We start from the raw sequence: 23,266 nt of genomic DNA, 5'->3' as shown, positions 1-23,266 counted from the left end.
GTGATAGTTGCCCTTAACTTTCAAGTTTCATGTGAATTTAAGCTTCCTTCTTGCCCTACTACTGTGCAATTGAAAAGAAATGATGAATTCTTCATCAGTTACTTTTTTTTTGTAGCACAGGTGATGGGTCACTGGAGTAGAAATCAAAATAAATAATTACTTATGTTGGTCTTGTGAATTATGACCCATGTGACCTTGGGAAATCTCTTTGACCTACAATTTCTCATGTTATAGAAAGGGGACAATATCTGTCCTATTTATCTCACAGAGATATGGTAAAATATTTTTCAGTTGTAAAATGTTAACATGTGTAAGGTGTTTTAAGTACAGATATTTTTGGTTTGTTTTTCACCATGTGTGTCATGTGTAAAGCTAATCCTTAACTGAGTGATAAAATGTGACATTTTTAAAACATACAATGTATTTCACTTGTTTCAGATATTACCCAGTGTAACTTTGTTGAACGTCTTCCACAGACACTAGTCTTTGGATTTCTGCCTCAACTTCAACATTAAATATCTGATATTATTACTAGTTACCCTATTACTATGTGTTTTAAAAATTAATTCTTGAATAAATTCATAAATGTGTAAGAAATTAATCAACCATTCATTTATTTCTTCAGTACTAATATATTTACCTATCCATACAAAACTGTGGAGAAACGCTATTGAATTCATATATTGATAAAGCAATTTTCTAAAAAGATTTTATTTATTTATTTGAGTGAGAGAGAGCGAGAACAAAGCAGGGGGGTAGGGGGAGGGAGAAGCAGGCTTCCCACTGAGTAGGGAGCCTAACATGAGGCTTGACCCCAGGACCCTGGGATCATGACCTGAGTTGAAGGCAGAAGATTAACTGACTGGAACACCCAGGCATCCCTTGATAAAGCAATTTAAAAATGCCTAATTCTACATAAAAGTTTGAGGTCTATATATCTATTTTTTTTTTTAGACTAGGATCTAAATCTTGATTCTATTTATTTCCTGCAAACTGCTAGGCAGGTTTTTATTTTATTGGACACGTATCTTACTCTCTGATTTCCTGTCCCAAAAGAGTTTAGATGTTCACTTCTTAAATCTGTACTTTCTCAAATTTACTTGTGACAGTATTAGTCCAAATAACTTATAGTCACTAAAAGAACCACTTAAACCATTTTTAAAAAGTGATAAGTTTTCTGAGATAAATAAATTAAGAAATATAGAATGAGGGTTGTGATTTCCATAGAAAGTTGAGTGATTCCTTAAGATGATAAATGATTTTATTTGGTATCTTTATGGTTAGTTGATATAATGGTGCATGACTACAAAACTATCCACCAATTGATGACTAATCGAAATTTGCTGATCAAGAAACATCATTGTGAATAAATACATCTCAACAAGAAATATGGGGAAAGTGTACCAATACCTATCCTGCAGGATTATGTGAATATGTGTTAAAATAGAGCACAGACAATATTTGTCAGAGATGACATTCTCTGCTTGACACAGAACAAAACCTGCTAAGCACAAAAAGGGGTCAATTTTAGCCCAGGACCCCCTGTCCAGATTGAATGCATAATTTCATTTTAATATACATAAAATGTAATATTTAAGTATAATAGTAAAATTGTTTTATATTTTATAATGCCTTTCAGTATTTCCAAGCTTTCCCAACTCAGATGAGTAAATTCACCTCTAGTTTTAACTAAATATAAGTCATAACCACTAGCAAAGTCCAAAGAAAATATGATTAAATATCTAATTGAGACCAATAGATTTCTGGTAAAATGTGTGCCATTTCCATATTTACATAGGTCTTAATGTGACCATTTAGAAACCCTCAAATTGAGAATTGTGTGAGTATATATATGTGTGTGTGTGTGTATACGTGTGTGTGTACATATATATTTATGTATGTATGTACACATATATATACATACACACATGCATACACACATACATATGACTTTTCTAGAAACAACTGTTTGTTCCTATAATTATAACACATGCCCCATGTTACCTTCAGAGATTGTGTCCCAGCAGTATTGAAAATCAGGAGAACTGGAAGATACCCATACATTAACAGAAAGAAAGGAAGAGAGATTCGAGCAGTAATAAATAATTTGTCTAATCCTATTCAGTTATGAGGACAGCTGGTTCAGAAACTAAGCTGATCTCTGAATTAGTTTTGGTGTGCTTAGATAAATTAGCTTGAAAAGAGCAGAAAGAGCTGCCAAATTGAAATCATTTAAGTCCCTTTATAACGTATTTGATCCTCCTTACTATTTGCTCCTCTCTGCAGTTATTGATACCAATACCTGAAAAGAAATCTTCCCAATTTCATGTCTTTTACCATTGATGATATATATTTTTAGAAATTTATACCACAATATAAACCTATCATAAAAATAATGAGAGTGGCTAGTTATTTGATAAATAAAACTATTTTTTCAAACTTTAAAATTAAAAAAAATTCATCCAGGCTTCTAAAGAATTTGATTCTGTGTATAATTGTTGACCTCTGCTACTAGAATATATAAGTTCCAACAGTCTTTCCCTAGTTATGTTGATAAAAAAAGTTTGGTGGAAGAATAGGCACTTTCTTTTCATCTGATGTAGTTCCAAAAGCTTCTAATATATGATCTGAAACTGCAACTTCCTCTTTAGAAATTGTCTTAATGTTTAATTTACCTATTACATTTATCAGGGAGATTAGATTTTTATGGCTTTTGGAAAGAAACTTTTAAAGAGTGATCAATGAGAACAACCTCAAAATAGTCATACTCCATATTATTTTTTAAGATTTTATTTATCTATTTGACAGAGAGAGAGAGAGAGCAGCAGAGGGAGAGGGAGGAGGAGAAGAGGACTCACTGCCAAGCAGGGATCCCTATGCGAGACTCAATCCCAGGATCCCAGGATCATGACCTGAGCCGAAGGCAGACGCTTCACTGACTGAGCCACCCAGGTGCCGTCCCTATTATTTTCAAAACTAAATGCCATTGTTAATATTCATTGTAAAATGTAATTCTTATATGTAGAAAAATTGTCTCTCAGTGAGTACATTTCTAAGTTCAGGACACAATTCTTTTAGGTTTTCAGAGATTCATTTCTTAATTTTTATGTGTTTAGAAGAGTTAGAAGTTTTGCTTATCTCGATAAGATGATATAATTGATTTGATAATTATTGGGACTATTGTGCTAAACGTGAATGGAAGTCATTATGTAGAAAGTTTTTTTTTTGATAAGTAAAACTAACACCTCTATAACACCATATGGATGATTTTAATTAAATTTAACTAAACATAAACTAACCTGTTTTCCTTAATACACACGTATTTTTCTTCTAAATTATTTTGCAATATTCTAAATTATTTTTGAAATTTGCCCATAAATTTGATTAAAAATATTAAATTTACAAAATAATTTGTAGAAAGGAAATACGCCTCGAGGCAAAGATGTAACTCTAATAGATTTGGAGGGTTGGGGGTTTTTTTTGCATAATTTTTCCTAAAATACTTATGGCATTGGCTGTCATTTTTCATTCTGAGTTTGTAGTGTGAGAACTCAATACTTATTTTCCCTCATAGATCCTCTCCAGCAATGTGGTTAGTTGTTAGCAATTTAAATAGGTTTTTTGTCATTGCCCCCAAATTTTGCAAGAGTCATCGAAGAATGAATACTTTTCAAATAAAGATGAAAGCTTGGTTAAAAATGACTAAATGTGACCATAATGAAAACTTTCCATACTCTTCAGACACATTTTTTGTCATTTTATTTATTTTTGTTGTTGTAGTTTGATTTAATCCTTATTCCTTACTGATTTATTTCTTGCAAGGTTAGAGTAAAACCTCTTTTAATGTTAAAAAATTATGAGGATTGGTACACATCTCTGGGATTTCAGCTCCTTTTGGCTACTACATGTGGGCAATCTATCTTCGGAGACATTTCTGGGGTTGTCATTATTCATGTTACTCCACAGAAATAATTGCCACAGATTTTTGACTCAAAACACAGGCCCTAGAGAAAATGGTTTCAAATGAGACTAACTCTGACTCTAATTACACATAATTTAATTTTTCTTAATTTCATAAATCTTAAATGTAAAACGAAAGTGATAATTCTTACCTTACATTAAGAATAATGTTTCTAAAGCGCATGACATACAATTGCACATAGTTTTCCTTCACTTTCTTCCTCGGGTAAAACCAAATCTTGTTAATTTATTTTTTTAAGTACATATAGATTTTTTCCTTAATACATAAATTATATTTATTAAATTATAAAATAGGATAAGCACCACATTAGCCCATAAGAAGACCATGCAGTGTTTCTGGTTTGTAAAATTCAGGGGACATTAGCCTGATACCACCAGTAAAGATAAAAGAAATGCATACCTGTAGATGGATAAAGCTGAGTTTACTAGGGGGATGCGTACCTCAAGAATTTTTTTTAGGTTAAAAAAGTGACGATCGCAAACAAACTACAGATATGAAACAATTGATTATAGGCTGTAAAAATTGTGCTAATAAAAGAAGTGGTTAAGCCATTAAAAGTCTAAGGATTCATTAAAATGAGTCAAATGTATTAGATTAAGTGCCTTCACTAGGTAGACATTTTATATTGTTCAGTACTTGCCTCTATGTGGTATTTCTTGTTGATTTAGTAATATTGTGGGGATTCTTGTACAGTTGGCTATAAATTGCTTATTGGTGGAGGTAGGGGTGTTAAGTATGAGAGCACAGCCAGCAGTCATAAATCCTGGAGAGAATATAAGGAATGGAGCATTGCTATAACAAGACGACAGGGAGAGCAACTTCCAGAATGGTGATGTGAGAAGTTCTGCAGACACTTTCCCAGCAAAACAAACTTAACTGGTGAAAATTACCAAAAACAAAACACAACAAACAACCATTTAAAGCCTTTGGGAATTGTCCTAAGGGCATAGGGCACGTTAAGAAGTATTCATCAGGAAAATCCACTAAATCTCACTAAGAATAGCAAGAGTCTGTGGCATTTGACCTACGGCCCACTTACTCCTCCTATCAGTTCATTGTAATGGAAGCTGTAATATGGGTGGGAACATTCAAGAGCCACAGGGCTGTCTTTTCCCCTATATACCAGGCAAGAGATAATTAATCTCTACAGCAGCGGAAGGCCACCACCTTTTCCCACTCGCATGGCTCCATGTTTTGGAAGTCTATTGCAAACAAGATAATCAGAACAACCTGAGATTCCTTTCTCCACCCAGCCCCACTCCTAGGGCAGAAACTCCAAACTGAGAATACCTCAGTCCCAGTACCTTCACTAATAGTTCATAGGTTCCACACAAGGAGAGTAAACCTGAGAGGAGTAGAGGCTAATGCCCTGGACCAGCAAAGATATAGGCAAATATCCACACACCCTTCTCCAGAGTAGTAGCACTGAAGTTATGACCGGAGGATGAGGCAGGTTATAAGAACAGAGAGTTCGGAAGTTCTTAATAAATATACCCTTATTTGAAGAAGAATGTGGAGATGTCAAAACCAATAGAGACTTTGGTAGTAGCTAATTAGGAGTAAGCACATCAGTCTATGAGAACAAGAACTTTAGACCATCTAGAAATTTAATAAAGAGAACCAAAGAAAGAGCCAGCTAAGAAAGATTGTTCTATAAGGATTGGTATGTCTTCTACAAGAACTGATTTATTTATTTATTTATTTATTTATTTATTTATTTATTTATTTATTAAAGATTTTATTTATTTATTTGACAGAGAGAGACACAGCCAGCGAGAGAGGGAACACAGGCAGGGGGAGTGGGAGAGGAAGAAGCAGGCTCCCAGCAGAGGAGCCTGATGTGGGGCTTGATCCCTGGTCCCTGGGATCAGGCCCTGAGCCGAAGGCAGACGCTTAACGACTGAGCCACCCAGGCGCTCTGAGAACTGATCCCTTTATTACTCTATAAGGCCCCTCTTATCCCTGATAACTTGTTGCTTTTCAGTCTATCTGAAATTACCTACTCTCTCTTTCTTTTGATTAGTGTTAACATTGTGTATATTTTTCCCTTTATTTTCAATTGATATGTGTCTTTATATTTACAGTGGCTTCTTATTAGCAAACTATAGTTGAATCTTTTTTTTTAATCCACTCTGTAAGATTTCTGTCTTTTATTTGGTGCATGTCAATCATTGATGTTTAAAATGATTATTAATATAATTAGGTTAAAATCTACCATATTTGTTACTCTTTTCCTGTTTTTATTTTTGTCTTCTGTTTTTCTGCCTTTTGTTGTTTTAATTAAGAATTTTATATAATTCCACTTTCTCTCCTTTAGCCTATTAATTATACTTCCATTTTTAAAAACTTTTTTTAGTGGCTATACTGGAGTTTGCAATATACTTTTACAGTGAATACAAATCTACTTTTAAATAACACTATAATGCTCTATGGGTAGTACAAGTACCTTAAAAGAAAGTATTTCTAATTCTTCCCACTTGTCCCTTGAATGATTGCTGTCATTCATTTCACTATGCAAAAACAAACCAAAGCATATATATTCATTTTGAACATTTTGAACATTTGAACTGTTTGATGAGTTAAGAGTAAGAAAAGTAAGTTTTTATTTTATATTCACATATTCATTTTAGATGCTTTTCCTTTATGTGGGTATTAGTTTCTGTTTTCTTTTTTACTATAGAACGGTTTTTTTACTTGTTTTTTTTTTCTTTTTCAAATTTCTTTTTAAATTCTAGTTTGTTAACATATAGTGTAATATTAGTTTCAGGAGTCGAACTTAGTGATTCACCACTAATGTATAACACGCAGTGCTCATCACAACAAGTACCTTCCTTAATGTCCATCACCCATTTAGGCCATCCTCCACTCACCTCCTCTCCAACAACCCTCGGTTTGCTTTCTGTAGTTAAGAGTCTCTTATGACTTGCTTTGCTCCTTTTTTTCCCCTTATGTTATCTGTTTTGTTTCTTAAATTCCACGTATGAGTGAAATCATATAGTATTTGTCTTTCTCTGACTTTTGAAACATTTATTACAAGGCAATTCTACTGACAAGAAAGTCTTTCAATTTTTGTTTGTCTGAGAGTATTTCATTTTACTTTACTTTTGAAGGATAATTTCACAGGGTATAGAATTCTAGGTTGGTGGTTTTTTTTCTCACAACACTATAAGATTACTCCACTCTCATCTTGCTTACATGGTGAGGAGGAATTGAATGTAATTATTGTTATGCCTTCATAGGTAAGGTGTTTTATTCTCTCTGGTTTCTTTCAAGACTTTCCCTTAGTCTTTGATTTTCCATAGTTTGAATATGATATGCTTAGTTGTAGTTTGGGGGGCTTTTTGTTTTGTTTTGTTTTTGCTTTTTTCGTATTTATTGAGTTTGGTGTTCTCTGAGTTTCCAGGATCTGTAGTTTCATGTGTGTCTGACATTAATTTGGGGGAAATTCTCAGTTATTATTGCTTCAAAAACTTCTTTCTTTCTCTCTCCCTCTCCCCCTCCCTCCCTTCCTTTCTTTTCTTTCTTTCTTTCTTTCTTTCTTTCTTTCTTTCTTTCTTTCTTTCTTTCCCTTCTTTTTCCTCCTTTTAGTAGTCCCACCATGACTATGTTACTCCTTTCGTAGTTGTCCTACAGTTCTTGGAAATTCTTCAGTCTTCTTTCACTTCGCTTTTCAGGTTAGGAAGTTTCTATCATATACTTACTTTTAGAAATTCTTTTCTCAGTCATTTCCAGTCTACTAATAATACCATCAAAGACATTTTTGTTACAATGTATGCTACAAAGCTACAGTAATAAAGACAGTATGTTATTGGGTATAAGAACAGACAAATAAATCAATGGAACAGAATAGGGGACTCAGATATGGTTCTATATAAATATAGTCAATTGATCTTGACAAAAGATTAAAGGCAATACAATGGAGCAAAAATAGTCCTTCAACATACGGTGCTGGAAAGACCGGACATTCACCTGTTAAAAAAAAAAAAAAGTAGACACAGACATTATATCCTTCATGAATATTAACTCAAAATGGACATAAACCTAAATCTATATAACTCTTGGAAGATAACGTAAGATAAAATCTAACTGACTTTGTGTATGATGATGACTTTTTAGATACAACACACAAGGCACAATCTGTGAAAGAAAAAATTGACAAGCTGGACTTCATTAAAATTAAAAACATTTGCTCTATGAAAGGCAATGTTAAAAATATTAAAAGACATACCAAAAACTGGGAGAAAATATTTGCAAAGACACATCTGATAAAGGATTGTTATCAAAATATGCAAAGAATTCTTAAACTCAACTATGAGAAAAGAAACAACCCTGGTAATAAATGAATAAAACACCATAATAGAAACTTCACCAAAAACATATACAGAAGGCAAGTAAGCCAATGAAAAGATGTTCAATATCACGTTATTAGTATATTGCAAATTAAAATAACAATGAGATATCACTATACACCTACTGGAATGTCCAAAATCCAAAACAGTGAAAGCGCCAAATGCTGGGGAAGATGTGGAGTAACAGAAACTCCCTATTCTTGGGGTGCCTGGGTGGCGCAGTTGTTAAGCGTCTGCCTTCGGCTTAGGGCGTGATCCCAGAGTCCTGGGATCAAGCCCCACATCAGGCTCCTCCGCTAGGAGCTTGCTTCTTCCTCTCCCACTCCCCCTGCTTGTGTTCCCTCTCCCGCTGGCTGTCTCTGTCAAATAAATAAATAAAATCTTAAAAAAAAAAAAAAAGAAAAGAAACTCCCTATTCTTGCTGATGTGAATGCAAAAAATAGTATAGCAGCTTTGGAAAACAGTTTAGTGATTTCTTACAAAACTAAATATACTCTTAACATATGACACAGCAATCATGCTCCTTGGTATTTACGCAAATTGAAACTCATGTCCATATAAAATCTGCATGCTGATATGTACAGAAGCTTTACTCATAATTGCTAAAACTAGGAAGCAACCAAAATGTCCATCAGTAGGTGAATGAATAAATAAAATGGTACATTCAGGCCATGGAATATCATCCAGTACTGAAAGAAATGAGCTCTAGTCATGAAAAGACATGGAGGGACCTCAAGTGCATATTACTAAATGAAAGAAGCCAACAATCTACATACTGTATGACTCCCAACTATACAACATTCTGGAAAAGGCAAAGCTATAGAGGCGAAACAAGCACCAGTGGTTGCCAGGGGTTGTTTGGTGAAGGAGAAAGGGAGGAATGAGTAGGCAGAGCAAGAAGGATTTTTAAGGAAATAAAATTACCCTGTATGATACTATAATGGAAGGCATATGTCCTTATACATTTATCCAGATCAATAGAATGCACAATAACAAGAGTAAACTCTATTATAAATTTTGGACTTTGGATAATATGATGTGTCAATGCAGGCTCATCTATTTTAACAAATGTGCCACTGTGTGGGGAGATGTCAATAATAGGAGAGCTTGTACATTTGTGAGGACATAGAAACTCTCTACCTTCTGCTCAGTTTTGTTGAGTATACCTAAAACTGTTCTTTAAAATGTTTATTAATTTAAAAAACTTCAACATTACTTCATCTAGTTCAATTGACTAAATCACTCTTAACTTCGAGGGCTCCTGATATACAATAGGAAGCAGATCTGAGATATGCATTTAGCCTTTAAGTGTGTTCTCATTGCATTATACCATTGCTTCTCAAAAGCGGGGGACCCAAGTAGCACCATAAAAGTCATCTGGCAACTTGTTAGAAATGCACATTTTGGACCTTTTCCCAGACATACTGAGTCAGCAACTCTGGGAGTGAGGCCCAGCAATCTGTTTATTAAAGAAGACTTCCAGGACTCCTACGTAGGCTGAAGTTTGAGAACTGATTCACTACACTATGTTATAGAATGAGTTCAACTGTTGCATCTCCTTAAAAGGCTGCCGTACCGCATACTGGTGAGTGCTTCTTCTCTACCCTCCATTTATATAACCACACTGGAAGCGAGCTTGACTCAGCCCCAGGCCCGAGCTGTATGGTGAGTTAATATGACAGTATTAGTCCATTAGAAGGGCACCTTACTGGAGATTGACCAATAAAAGCCCCTTACTTGGAAATTTGGCTTTAGGATTCACTTGAATAAAGAGCTTAAGTTAGCATTCCTGGATGATGTCCATGTTCAAATATAGTCTGGAAGGGATAAGATAGTCTGCCAAGGAGGAAGGAAAATGAAGCAGAAATGCAGAGATATTTCGGTGACCAATTGAGACACATGCTTTCTTGCTTTTCCTACTATGCTGTGTCAGTGGTTCTGGTCTCTTCCTGAGGTAAAGCCAAACTCCCAACTTTGAGTTCTTTGTGGAACTTATGCACTATTTTACTTAATAGTTTTACTTAAGCTAGCTTGATTGGTTTTCTGATTTTAAAAAGTTAACAACCATCACAGTAGGTAGAAGATTGCCTCCTCATTATTTGGAAACATCGATTTCACCTACAATACTTCCTAAGATTTACTTAACAAAAGACAGAATATTTTATTTCTAACTTAGAAATAAAAATCCAAAAACTTAAGAGGAAGAGATTATACATGGCTATATGTATGTGTTCCAGCGAAAGGGCATGTTGTAAAAAAGGCTGCATCCTCGTATGTGGTTGACCAAGGAGTATTGACTGCTCTTAGTGCAGTCAGTGTGGCAGCACGTGTACGTGTAAGGGTAAGCGTCTCTGCCTGCAGGAGCATCCACAGACACACACACACACACACACACTCTCTCTCCTATCTTTCTGCTACTGTCTTAAATGCCTGTGTACATTATACATCAGACCTGTAAGTGCTGAAATATCTGCCTTTGTCCCAGATATCTACCTCTGTTTCAATCCAGACACAACAGCAGAGCTATGGAAAACCTATATGACACGTGTGTATATAATACAAACAGCTCACATGCATATTTCCTTACATGCATAATTTATAATATATATGTAATTTAGTACGTATAATTTAGTACAATGTGGGAAGGTTTCATGGCTTATTGCAATATATTTTCTCAAGTAATATCTAAAGTCCTGGAAATAAAGACGCCAAACTAAAGTAAAACTAAAGTGTAATACATCAGGGAGTTTCAAGAGCTATTTTGCCGAGTACAAGCAAGCCACGCAGAGCCATTTGTTTATTTGGTCTCTCATCAGATCTTTTTTCAGTAAGGCATTCCCAACAAATCCCAAAAGAAGGAAAGCATTATGATCTGATATTTACTGCTGCTTATTGAAATACACAAAATTCCTTCAACTCTTTTATAGGACAGCTGTTATGAATGCTTGTTGCCCATCAGCATGGAGCAGAATAAATATCTGAATGCTGAACTACAAGCAAAGAGTGATGTTGTAGCTGTATTTTTCTTAATTCATAGCCTAGCTACTTGTTTAAAAAAAAAAAAAAGAAGAAGAAGCTTTTAAAATTTAAATTTTTTTATTGTGGTAAAAAGCCTGTAACATTTTATTTATAACATTAAATGTATCATTTTAGATATTTTTAGGTGCAGTTTAGTAGTGTTAAGTCTATTCACGTTTTTGTACAACAGATCTCAAAATATTTTCATCGTAAGAAACTGAAAGTCTACACCCATTAAACACTAACTCCTCCTCTCTCATTCTTCCAACCTGTTGCAACCAGATTTCTACTTTTTGTTTCTATGATTTTTGACTACTTTAGATACTTTATACTAGTGGACTCCTACAGGATTTGTCCTGTAGTGACTAACTTATTTCACTTAGCGTATTACGTCTTAGAGTTCAACCACGCTATAGCATGTGACAGGATTTCCATTTTTTTAAAGGCTGAATGATACATCATTGTACTTATATGTCACATTTTTTTTTTTTATCCATTCATATCGTTGGATGTTTAGGTCATTTCTTCCTCTTGGCTATTGTAAATAACGCTGCGAGGAACATGATTCTGCAAATAACTCTTCACAATACTGCTTGCAATTTTTTCGAGTATACACTCAGAAGGATTGCTGGGTCATATGATAATGCTGTTTTTAATATTTTGATGAAACTCCTTACTATTTTCCATAACAGCTGCACCATCTTGCATTCCCACCAACAGTATATAAAAGTTCTAATGCCTTTGCATCCTCACTGACACTTGTTATTTTCTGTTCTTTGGTAGTGGCCATCCTAATGGGTGTACGATAATATCTGAATGTGGTTTTGATTTATATTTCTCTTATTATTAGTGATAATGAGCATCTTTTCATATCATAGTTGACCATTTGTCTATCTTCTTTGAACAATTGTCTATTCCAGTCATTTTCACAATTTTTAATTGGATTATTTGAGATTTTTAATTGTTGCTTTAGGAGTTCCTTATATATTCTGAGTATTAATGCCCTGTCAGATATATTATTTGCAAATATTGTCCCGTATTTTGTAGGTTATCTTTTTCATCTTGGTGATATCTTTTGATGCACGAAGTTTGAAAGTTTGCCGCAGTCCTATTTGTCTATTTTTGGCTTTGTTGTTTGTGCATTTGGTGTCATATTCAAGAAATCATTGCCAAATCCAATGTCTTGCAGATTTTCTGCTATGTTTTCTTCTAAGATTTTTATAATTGAAGCTCTTATATTTAGGTTGCTAATACATTTTGAGTTAATTTTTATATATGGAGTAAGGTGAGGGTCCAGCTTCATTCTTTTGTATGTGGATATCCAGTTCTCCCAACACTATTTTTTGAAAAGACTGCCCATTCCCCATTAGGTAGTACTGGCACCCTTGTTGAAGATAATTTGACCGTGTATGGAAGGATCTACTTCTGAACTCCCTTTTCTGTTCCATGGGTCTATGTTTGCCTTTATGCCAGTGCTACACCTTCATGATCACAGTTTCTTTGTAGGATATTCTGGAATCAGGAAGTGTGAGGCTTCCAACTTTGTTCTTATTGCTGCTATTACTGCCACTATTCATGAAAAGCACCAAATTGGATTTGATTACAAAATTACATGACAAGCCACTAGAAAAAGCCTATGTTGAAGGAAGCAATTGAGAATTCTAATTTTGGAGGACAAATACTACCAATTATAACTACAAAAAAGTCGGTTTATTGTGTACTTGGGCATCAAAATTGGTTTTAAGTTAAATTTGAAATGTACAAAATTTTACTTTGTTGTCTGTTTCTGTCCCTCCAATTTTTTTAGCAGGTACTTCCTTTCTATTTTTGACATTCTTATTTCCCCATTCTGAACCTTCTTCTGACAATCCCAAGTCCCTCGTCTTAGAATGTTTCCATGAATCCCTTCCTATTTCTTCATCCATACGTAATCAAAACTTGTCACCACTTATTATACTAGATTTCTCATCTCTGCCAGGTGCCCATGGAAATAAATAGACCTGTACAACTATGTATTACCCATTCTCATTAAGAACCCCTTAATAGGGGCGCCTGGGTGGCACAGCGGTTAGCGTCTGCCTTCGGCTCAGGGCGTGATCCTGGCATTCTGGGATCGAGCCCCACATCAGGCTCCTCCGCTATGAGCCTGCTTCTTCCTCTCCCACTCCCCCTGCTTGTGTTCCCTCTCTCACTGGCTGTCTCTGTCCTGTCGAATAAATAAATAAAATCTTTAAAAAAAAAAAAAAAGAACCCCTTAATAGGGTTCACATATACACTCATGCACACGTACGTATGATTGTACGTATATATGTGCATGTGTATAAATGTGTATATCTATCTATCTAGTAGATTAACATTTTTACCTACTAAGTGAATGCTTTATAAAAAAATATTAAACCGTACACTTTCGGTGCCTGGGCTCTGGTAAACAGATGAAAATATGTTTTGGTTTAGTTGGGTTTTTAGTGTCCAAATTATGACCACAAGTTAATTTTCAAATTCTCCACACATTTATTATATATTGCTCACATCATAGTTGAGACCATCTCCATTCAAGGAAATTGGAGGGTCCAGCTTATTAGCAAATATGCTCCACGTTTTCCATGTTGTGAAGTGTGAATTGACTCCAGCCATCCTTACAGCTTTTTGAAAATACTATATCTGAATTTTTTCTAATATTTTCTTTAACCATTCAGTCTAGGGTGGGAACTGTACATCCTTTTTATAGAAAAAGAAAAGTGACAAGTTAATTTTGTTGGACAAATAGGGTTAAGTGACTGATCTAGGAATTAAATATAGAGGATAATTCTTGTTCACATTCAGAGTTCCCCACCTTAACACTGGAATTCAGATAAATGGAGTGTCTTTCTTTTTTTTCTTTTTTGTTTTTTTTTTTTAAAGATTTTATTTCTTTATTTAAGAGAGAACATGACTGGGGAAGGGAGGCAGAGGAAGAGGGAGAAGCAGACTCCTTGCCGAGCAGGAAATCGGAGGTGGGGCTCGATCTCAGGACTCTGAGATCAGGACTTGAGCCTAAGGCAGACTTTAACTGACTGAGCCACCCAGGCGCCCCAAATGCAGTGTCTCTGAGGCACTAAAGGATAAGCAACCAGAGTGCCAAAACTATGTCAGGGAGAAAATATGGATTATAATCAGTCTTTTTCTCTTAGATTTCTTTACAGCAGTGCTTTGCAGATATTAATATGCCTAGGAATCACCGGGAAACTTATAAAAATGCAGATTCTGATTCACCAGGTTTGGGGTGAAATGTGATTCTGCACTTCTTACCAGCTTTCATGGGAGCTGCTGCCGGACACCAGGCCACATCCTGAGCTTTTCAAGGAGAAATAATCTAAACTCAAGTAAATTTTATAATGTCATTGTAAAGGTATTCAGCAAAAAAAAGGGAAGAAAGCTCAAATCTCTGTTTTAAATAATAAGACAACTGAATATTCATTAATATAGTATGTGGCTTTAAGATGTCAAAAACATATCCTTACTGGACATATGTGTGAAATCTGTTAGATAAACATATTAACAAAGAAACGTCTTCTATTTTTTGAGTTTAGGTGTCTTTTGCATGATATATCATGATATAGTGTGCTTTACTTTATGTTAGAATGTTAACAATGTGAGTTGATCATTTGCCAGAAATATCTCCAAATATTTTCAGTGACTGTGTTATCAAAAGAGATCTTCATTAGGAAAATCAGATTGCCTTATTTCATGAAATTTATTTTGAACTGTTTCAAGCTAATGTGAGCACCATAATTTGCATTACATAACCAAACACTTTTTCATTTATTTATATTAAAATTAAGTTAAATTAAATAAAATCTTTGGATTTACAAGGTGGTGATCTGTGTAAAAGTAAGGTATGGCAAATGCTTGAAATAAATTATTTTTTAAAAGTCATTCATTTCTTTAAAAGATGCACGAGGAAAAAAAATGTAATGTCTTAGATACATGGGAAACTTTACGCCTAATATTTTTTATACTTCTCTATTATCTACATTTTAAACCACTGACAAGCACAGTACGATGATCTTTTAAATCACTCATTATACATGATATTCTATTATCTTACATCCATTATAACTTGTTAGAAACTTTTAATAATGCATGACTCCAGAAGGCAATTCCCCATAATAGATACAGATATTTAAATATTACTCCATCCATATTTTATTATTTTATGAAGCATACTGGCAACTGAGTTAGTAATTTTGTCAGATATGAAGGGTTACTAAGCAGTTTCAAAATTATCCAAAATATTAAATATGACTCCATAAAGTAGCAAATCAATTTCGTTTTCTTTTTTTAAATTTTATTTTCCCAGTAAAGAAAGAGTTACTGAAGCACTCTTATGAAATTGAAAACTCAATACAAAGGTAAGATAATAACTTAGATGTGATAAATATCCAATATATATCATATTATCTCAACTAGGATGCTAAAATTTAAGGATTTTTTTTTTATTTGAAACATTCGTTTTTGGCAGAATTTCTTTTTTTATCTTCTCTGATCAGCATAAAGACCATGCCGAATTAGAGCATATACTACCTAAATAAAACTTCGACTATTTAAATTTGTTTTCAGGTGGAGAAGAGAAAGAACTTCGACTTTATTTTAGTCCGCTGATATAAAATCATTCCATTTTGGAAGTATTTGTAGAACCATTTCCCAAAAGGAAGTAATATAAACAGTATAGAGAGGGCACCTGGGTGGCTCAGTTGTTAAATGTCTGCCATCTGCTTAGGTCATAGTCCCAGGGTCTTGGGATCCAGCCCCACATGGGTGGGCGGTCCCTGCTGAGCCGGGAGCTTGCTTCTCCCTCCCCCTGTCCCCCTCCACCCCACTCGTGCTCTCTCTCTCTCTCTCTCACATAAGTAAAATCTTTAAAAAGATTAACTGTATAGAGAAAAATATGTTCCAGGGTATGACTAAACACCCTTTGTAAGAAATATTAAAATTCACATTGCTAGTTCTGAATAATGTAAAATTATTTTTAGTATAGCTAAGTGAAAAGTTTACTTGCTACTTATAAAATAGTGATTTTACATTATATATTTAATAAAAAAGGGTTACATGGAGTGCAAAAAGTTGCCTGTAATAATTGGTAATGTTTATGAAACTGACAAAAGAGTAAATAGAGAAATCAATATTACCGAGCTATTGTTAATACCTTTTCCAGAAACACTAACAAAGTGAGTCGACTCTAGATTAAGAATTTCTGTGGTTGTATAGAAGATGCTGCATCTTCCTTGATAACCCATTCTTACATTTAATTTTCTAGTCAATAAATTTACTGTGTATTTTAAATATGCTTTGGTACCTTTTTAGTCCTGGATATAATTCATAAACTAACTCCACCCCCCATAGAGTTACCATTTACATCTTCAGATCAAATAAACACCAAGGCAGTTTCTAACAACCACATACCATACAGCTGCAATTTATGGAAATCAGTATTTTTACATTTCAGGCTCAAACTTGAAATTATTTTTATCAGTTAGAATTTTTGTCTTAATGGCAAGTTAATGGTTTATGCATGCATCTTGAAAAACCTGCCTTCTAAAAAAACATTGTATATACATATATGGACAAAGTACCTTTGTGTTCATTATGGTGGCAGCAGCATTCTCTAATGCTAGAGTCATGAAGGGGATTTCTAAAAGGGTATAATAGGTATTATATGATGTTATTCTAACAAATTATTTTAAAGTATAATTTTGCTAGGGAAGCCATTTTTGTAGCTCTTTTGTAGACTTTCTCCAAATGATTTTAATCCATTTTAAAGTATTGCTACTCCCTCCAGCACACTGTCTTGCCTGAATCTTTCAAACATTTTTTTTCTTTTAAATATTAAGTTTTCATAGGTTATGTTATACAGACTTCTGATTACCTTGACCACATGGCATTCCGGATGAAAAAACTGAAGTTTTGTTCAATGGAAACATAAAGAAGTTTCTCACAAATCAAAATACATTCTTAACTGAAAGTATAGATAGTAAAATCCATTTTGATACACTGTCTGGTTACAATGATACTTGAGTTATACAAATTGTATATTTAGTGTAAAACAGATGCATGATGTTGATCCAGGGATTGTAATTTAATATGTAACATAACTAAATATGATACCTGGTGAGGCAATTTATCATAAGGTTTTACTCTATGTTTACATGAAATTCAAATTATTGTAATCTAATGTCCATCTCTGGTACAGAATGTAATCATTGATCTTAGGTGGTGATTAGTTTAGTCCAGAGACTTTAATTTGATTCTATACATGCAACTGAATATTTCTGTCATGTTCACTTTTCCGAGAATTAGATTAAAATATTTTAAGAATTTCTCCCGTGAAAAATGAGGTACACAGCTTCACAGAACAATGAAACAGTCAATATAACATTCTTCATATGTTTATATGGCTTTCTTTGTATTTTAACTTAATTAAATAATTAAATTGTCAAGAAAACTATTAGGAGAAAAAGTATGCAATCCATTTAAATATTTACATCTCAAGCCAGTACAAAGTTTGCCTAGTCTTAGAAAGATATATTGTGGAAGACTTGGTTCAATGTAGGTTTTCAGAGCTGTCTCACTTTTTTATTAGAAAAAGAGAACTAATCCAACTTATAAATATTAATAAAGCCATACACTAAAAGTGGAGCTAAAAAAAGTCAGTTGGTGTTTTCTGCAATTCTTTAAAGCACATAGTCTAAATATATGAGAATAGAATTCTTGGCTCTCTTTCCTCTCTTTGCCCTACCCTGAGATTAAATTTGCAGATTTTCCACATCTAAGCATTACTAGAAAAATGTGTGTAATGTTCAATAAAATTGTACTACATTAGTGACTGTGAACAGCATTCAATAAATGGTTTTAATATTAAGCATGTTTAGCAAATATGCATAAAATTATATTAAAACTGAATTATTCACAGAGGACTAGTTTTCTAAATTTGAATAAGATACATTAAGACACCAATTTTGGCACATACCTTCATTTTCCCTTTCCCTTGCCCCACAATTGACTAATTCAGCAGCAAGTAGTGAGACTGTATGCATTGCTTTATGAATTCAGGGAGAGTAAACAATAAAAAAAACCCATTAAGAATATAAATTGGAAAACATAAATATGTATGCACACATCTAACATATATTTGCATATGTTGGACAGATGTATGCAAATATATCATTACATGTATTAGTGGTAGCCTTGTGTAGTGTCATGATATAAATACCCTCTTAATTAGCAATGGGATATTATCTACTGAAAATTGTTAAAAGAGAAACTCAAGCTATTTTTCAATATTATTAAACTTATTTACCCTATAGATTATTGAAATAATAAAAAATCAGTAAGAACTGAAAGTACTTGTTACATATCCAGTATGATGTTAAGCTATGCTTGGAACATATGGTTTCTTATTTATTTACTTTGAATTTATCCACCAAATTTAATAAAAGTGTTTGCAAGAGTATCTGTATGCAAAAAATATGTTTGCATAATCTTCACTGGGTTATGAGTAAATAATATAAATAAAATGCTGTGCTGTAGCATGGACAGATATATGTGGGCTTCAAAGGAATTATTAACTCAGTGTGTTCCAGTTCTCTCTATTCACATTGCACCTCATGCCAAAAGGTTGATTTTTATTTAATTATGCTTAGCTGATAGTCTACCAATCAATATTTAAAAAAGTAGTTTAAAAGTCCTTTCAAAGATATACTATATGAGGAGAATTTTTTATATTACAATTTTCTTATTAAAAGGTTTCCAGTAGAATTTTTTCTTTTTTTCTTTTTTTTTTCATAAATAGTTACATTTTTGAAAAGTGCATTTACTTTTGTCTTAAGGTCATGGTGAACTCAAAACTAAGCACGTTTAGTCTTTTCTATTGACTTCTAGGAAAGAATGTTAAATTTTTATCAAAAGTGTTCTCTGATTTCCTCAAATGATTAAATAATCTAATTTTCTTTTATTTCTTTGTCTTAGAAGTTTTTAAGGTGTCATATTAGGATTTAAAAATTAGACCAGGTAATATATATCACAACAGGAAGGAAAAAAAGAAATAAAGGTAGTTAGTGCTATTAAAATGAAGTTAAATATGTAGTTATGATGGCAAACAATTCTCCAGAGATGGTATTAGCTTTCTAGAGCAGCCAGTCCTCAAAGTTACACAACTCACTATAGGCACAATTTAAATCCAGATGATTTCTTAGTCATAGTGTTGCCATTCTTGGTCCATAATCAACTAAATATATGTTCTAAAATATTTAAAAAGAAAATAGTCTATACTGCAATCATCATTGTCTTTATTGAAAATACAACAATGGGAGTGCCTGGGTGGCTCAGTCAGTTAAGCGTCTGACTTTAGCTCAGGTCATGATCTCAGGGTCCTGGGATTGAGCCCCACACTGGGCTCCCTGCCCATCCCTCACTCTTTGCCCCTTCCACCGCTCATCCCCCCCCCACCAAGAAATAAGTAAAATCTTTTTTTAAAAAAAGAAACTATAGCAACAGAATTCTTAGGACTAATTTTTTAGAGAGTTTCTCAACATGGGTTGATGATACCTAATGAAAGCATGATTCAATCAAAGGACATTTACTATAAGAACAATATGATACACCAACCTGAAGGGCTGGTAAAACCTAGAGGTAAATTTCATGGAAACCAGAAGAACACATGAATTTTTACATCCTTCAGGCAATCCTCCACAGATATTGTTTCTTTGAACTAAGCTTTTGATAAACATTGAATGGTTTTAAGCTTGAAATTATCCCCCCTGGCTAATGCCTGGAGTGCAGCTCTTCTCTACTGTTTGTGGGTTGAAATCTGTTTCATGTGCCTGACCAGATATCCTTATTCTGAAAAGGTAAGCACCTTTTATGAAAGCTGAGGAGGCTAGCAAGGGATTAGGATAAAAGAACGTGTATACTATCGCAACACAATCTCCATTCTGAATTGAGTTAGGGAGTGTCTGATAAATGTAGGACTTTATTTTTATAATATTCAAGATTTATTTACTCATTTGAGAGAGAGAAAGAGAGCATGAGCTGGGGCATGAGGAGAGAGAATCTCCAGCAGACTCCCCCCCTGAGCAAGGAGCCCGATGTGGTGTTTGATCTCATGACCCTGAGACCATGACCTGAGCCAAAATCAGGATCCCATGCTTTTAGTCAACTGAGCCACCCTGTGCCCCTATAGGATTTTATTTTATTTTTTTAATGTTAATCCTTACCCATGGACACACTGATTAAGTTATTAAGGTTCCATATTGCTTTACCATATGCATTATGAACTTAATTATTTTTATATAACTTTATTTTAGGCAGTAGTAATAAGAAGTCCCAATTCTCTAGAAAGTCAAATCTCAATAAAATATTAACATAACTAGCTTGGAAGGGAAATATGATAATGGATAAGTAGGTGTAGAAATATCAGTCATGAAAAGGAGATTCAGGAAAGAACTGCAGTGGGAAATGGATGATGTTATGTCTTAGTGGTAAAAAGTATGGTTTTGGGGTCCACACTGCCTATGCTCAAATACAAATTTATGTGATAGTCATGGGAAATTTACTAAATCTTATTAAGCCTCAGTTCCTTCATCCAAATATCAAAATGATAATTAACTTCAGGCTTAGATAAGATAGTATCTGAAAAGTATCTAACATGGTCTCTGAAAGGGATATGTATGAAGTTTTTGAGTTTAGGAGTCAGTTTAGGTACTAAAAATGGGCTTAAAAAAACATACAATTATATGGGGCGCCTGGGTGGCTCAGTTGTTAAACATCTGCCTTCAGCCTGGGGCGTGATCCCGGTGTTCTGGGATGGAGCCCCACATCAGGCTCCTCCGCTGGAAGCCTGCTTCTTCCTCTCCCACTCCCCCTGCTTGTGTTCCCTCTCTTGCTGGCTGTCTCTCTCTGTGTCAAATTAATAAATAAAATCTTTAAACAAAACAAACCAAAACAAAAATCATACAATTATAAAACATCGAAGGTTAACATTCATTCTCCATCAAGTTAAAATAATGATCACTAAATAAATCAAATGGATATCCTGGAACAGGTAGGTGTGGACAAATACTGGTGGAAAGGTAGCTCCCTCGGGGCACCTGAGTGACTCAGTTGGTTAAGCATCAGACTCTTGATTTTGGCTCAGGTTTTGATCTCAGGGTAGTGAGATCCAGCCCTGTATCAGTCTCCCCACTCAGTGGGGAGTTGGCTGGAGACTCTCTCTTTCTCTCCCTTTGCCCCTCCCCCTGCTCTCTCTCTCTCTCTCTCTCAAATAAATAAATCTTAAAAGAAAAAGAAAGAAAGAAAAAAAGAAGGTTGCCCCCCTAAACAAAAACCTTCCTGATTCTAACATTTTGAAGGCCTTTCAACTCACCTTATAGGAAAAGCCTCTTTAATCACTCTAAATTAGAAGAAGCCCATCAGGTAATCGATATGCTCTAGGCATATACAGGTCTCAGTCATCTTTCTCATTCTGTTAAATGATTACTGAAGAAAGATCATTCACTTACACAACAAAGAAATCAAAGCAAACTTCATCAAATATAAGAATGTGCCACCGAAGATTGATATGTGCATGAAGAAAACTCTGGGATAAAAAATAAACTTAAAAAGTTGAAATAAATAACAAAATGAATCCCAGGGGACAAAAATATAGGATAATTTAGAAAATCAAGAGCAGATTGCTAGCTATCAAATTGACAGGAACTAACAGAATAAGAAAAAGCTCTTGAGATTTAAAAGAAATGTTTAGAAATAACAAAAATTCAGTTGTGTTAAAGATTAAATTTGACAATATTTCACAGAGCACAGAACAAAAACACAGAGTTGGAAAGTATGAGATAAGATGAAAAATATAGAAACTATTCAGGATGTATAACGGCCAATTGATATGAGTGCAGTACATAAATGCAGGAGGAAAATTATTAAGGCAGGAATAAAAAATCCAAAGATGAATTTCCCGCATCTTATGGATAAAAGAATTCACTGAAAATAAAGAAGGATAAATAAAAAGGAGCTAGAATTACTGTTGAAAAATGTGGGTGGGAGTGAGTGATTAACAATACAAAAATGAAAAGACAAATAAGTGATAAACAGGCCTCCAATCTCTAGATAATTGATATAAAAAAAAAAGCCTCGCATTCAAAGTTCTGAGGGAAAATATTTTTATATCTCTACAGGTCAAATCATTCAACTAAATGTAAGGCAAAATAAATACATGTAAACACATGTTAAAACACAAGTTAACATATATATGGATCTTTCTGCATTACAAAATTAAAACACAAGTTTATATTTAACATATGTAACATATATAGTTAACATTATAACATCTATAACATTCCGGCCTGAATCTAGATAGATCATCACCGTACGCACTGGCCCCGGTGGTACAGGGTCTTTACCATGGAAGATCCAACCTTTCTCCAGTCGTTGCGTTCTTCGAAGGCGAACTGGCTCAGGTCCACAAGTCCGCTCGAGCAGCTCTTCCCCACCGATCACTCGTTCACGGGTTCACTTACCGGTTTGCCATAGCGACGTTGGGTGGCCATCCATACCGCCCATGATGTCGTGGGAAGCACTTACACAGCACGCTGCTGGTTAAGCCTCTCTGCCTCCAATTTTAACACCGTCCTTCACCCCTGTAATTCCTCCCACCTTGCTTCTGACGGTTAAACTTTGATGCTTGGGCCTCTGTTATCTCACGATTCTCTGTCTCTTGTTAGCAGCGAGCCTCTGTAGTAGCATTATCCGCCATCCCCGGAATCGTCCGCGTAGAGAGCAGTCACCCCTGCGTGTCCTGGCGGTGCTCCTCCCTCTCGAGTCCATGTCTCATCCCTCCAGTCTGTAGTGAAGGCGTTGACTCGAAGGTCCTCCAGCAGACGCAGACATC

The 23,266-nt window shown here is 34.5% G+C and overlaps 1 pseudogene; it reads left to right on the top strand.

Moving 5' to 3' along the window:
- Nucleotides 1–22,940, top strand: part of LOC123801002 (ubiquitin-ribosomal protein eS31 fusion protein pseudogene) — an 84,488-nt pseudogene extending 61,548 nt beyond the window's left edge.
- Nucleotides 22,941–23,266: the final 326 nt, after the last annotated feature.

This window comes from Ursus americanus, chromosome 10, assembly GCF_024610735.1.
Source record: "Ursus americanus isolate L20-20 chromosome 10, mUrsAme1.1.p, whole genome shotgun sequence".
In the NCBI taxonomy this organism is placed as follows: Eukaryota; Metazoa; Chordata; class Mammalia; order Carnivora; family Ursidae; genus Ursus; species Ursus americanus.
This window is presented reverse-complemented; position numbering and strand designations above follow the sequence as displayed.